Source organism: Nicotiana tabacum, chromosome 19, assembly GCF_000715075.1.
Source record: "Nicotiana tabacum cultivar K326 chromosome 19, ASM71507v2, whole genome shotgun sequence".
In the NCBI taxonomy this organism is placed as follows: Eukaryota; Viridiplantae; Streptophyta; class Magnoliopsida; order Solanales; family Solanaceae; genus Nicotiana; species Nicotiana tabacum.
The window spans coordinates 44,422,294-44,424,835 of NC_134098.1; positions in this window are offsets into that span (position 1 = coordinate 44,422,294).

A 2,542-nucleotide genomic window follows, 5' to 3' on the forward strand; every position below is an offset into this window, starting at 1 on the left:
TGAAATGCGTGTTACTATATCGATCTTAGATTAATGCCGTAAAATTTACTAAACTCCGGTAGCAGTTTCACAAGTTCAAAAGGTCCTCTTATCTAGCTGAAGTATTCTTACAACAGAGGAGCAAAGTTACTTGGATTGAGATGGGGGATGATAATAGTAGATACTTCTTCTATGTGATTAAACACATGAGATTACAAGAAGCTATAATCCAGTTAGCTGACAAACATGGGAGAATGCAATCAGATCAAGAAGACATTGCAGCTATTTTTGTGGACTATTACCAAGAGTTGCTAGGAACAAAGGACAGGAACAAGACACATGCTTTTCAAAGCTTTCTGAAGAATGGGAAGGCACTGTCAACTACTCAATAAATGCAGCTATTAAGGCCATATACACCTGCTGAGGTGAGGTCTACTGTGTTTAGTATTGATGAGACAAAGAGTCCTTGCCCAGATGGGTATGTGAGTGGTTTTTATAAAGCTTCATGGTCAATTATTAGTGCGGAGGTGACTACCTCATCCCTGGAATTTCTTGAGAATGGGCAACTACTAATGCAAATTAATTCTATAGTCATTGCACTTATTCCAAAAGTGGATAATCCCCTGCACGCTAGCCAATTAAGATCCATCTCATGTTGCAATGTTATTTACAAATGTATTTCTAAGATCATTTGTAAGAGATTAAGGAAAGCCATTCCAATTATTGTAGCAGACAACCAAGAATCTTTCATAGAAGTAAGATCTTTAATACATAATGTGCTCATATGTCATGACATTTTGAGGTATTACAACAGGAAGACTACCCCAAAGTGCTTGATGAAAATTGATCTAAAGAAAGCCCATGACACGGTTAGATGGGAGTTTCTGGAGGAAGTGCTTAAAGGCTATGGATTTCCTATGCCATTTATACACTTGATCATGGTGTGTGTTACAACAACTACATTTACAGTAAAAGTGAATAGTAGTGGATTTGTCTATTTTGAGGGGAAGAGAGGTCTTAGATAAGGAGACCCCATGTCTCAATTGTTGTTTGTTCTAGTCATGGAGAATCCAAATAGAGTGTTGAACAAAATGAGTGATCTTCCAGACTTTCAGTTTCACCCTATGTGTAACAGTACTAAGCTTACCCGTCTCATTTTTGCAGATGACATGATGTTGTTTTATAAAAGAAATCTCTAGTCCATTCATAGGATGATGGAAGTAGTGAATCACTTTAGTGATGTCTCAAGATTGGTGGCTAATATGGAAAAATCTAATATTTTTCTAGTAGGGATGGATGATGAATTAAAGCAGACAATCTTGAGTAATACATGCTTCTCAGTGGGTACTTTACCTTTGATATATCTGGGGTTACCTTTAACATCAAAGAAGTGGAGCAAAGTTGAATACCATCAACTAGTGGAGAAGATTACAAATAGAATCAATTATGGCTATTCTAAACAGCTATCTTATGCTGGTAGATTGCAAGTTATAAATGTTGTTCTCTTTGCAGTGTATAATTTTTGGGGAGCTGTCTTTATACTTCCACAAAGTGTCATCAAGGAAGTAGATAGGAAATGCATGGAGTAATTATGGGGTAGCACTGAAGGGCATAGAAAAATGGCACTAGTAGCTTGGGCCTCAATATGTAGACCAAAGAAGTGTGGAGGTTTAAACATCAAGGAATATAAATTATGGAATGTGGCATCTGTGGAAAAATTATTATGGCAACTAATGACTAATAAGGAAGTGATGTGGGTGAGGTGGGTGCATGGTGTTTGTATGAAGATATGTAGGATCATTTGGGATCACAACCATATGCAGATTGTAGCTGGTATTAGAAGAAGACCAATGGACTAAAACATATCATGGCTCAATGATACAATGGGAATACTTACACGTTAACTGTAAATGGTTCTTATTCTATTTCAAGCAGTTATAATGCAATGCTTGGTCATGTTTCAAGATGTTGGGAAATGAATTTGGTATGGAATGGAGTTATGCTACCCAGGCACATGTTTATGTTGTGGTTAGCAAACTAGCAATAGTTTCAAACTAAGGAGAGACTTTTGCAGATGCATATTCCTATACAGAAGATGTTGGATGTTGCATGTGTGAACTGGGAGTGCTAGAGTCTCACCAGCATCTGTTTGTTGATTGCAGTTGGGTGAAGTTCATGAGGGGAGATCTGTCAAGGTGGTCGGACATCAATCTACAAGACATGGAAATACCTGAGACTTTGCAGTAGATTAGAAGGAGACACTAGAAGCAATTTAGGGAGGAAGTAGCATGAGCAATAATAGGTGCAATAGTATATCATATTTGGCAAGCTAGGAACTAAAAAATTTTCAGACAAATCAACTTGAACATGGAATTCTATATTGGTCAAATCAAGAAAGAGCTCACAGAAAGACTGGAAAGTCATGCAGAGACTAGAAGAGTAAGGTAGTGTCCAATGTTGCTACAAAGATTGTGTAGTTAGTTTGTATAGAATGTCTCTTTTTTGGTTCGAATTCATGTATCTAGTCATATGTATTTGAGGTCTTGATATACTAGGATATGCC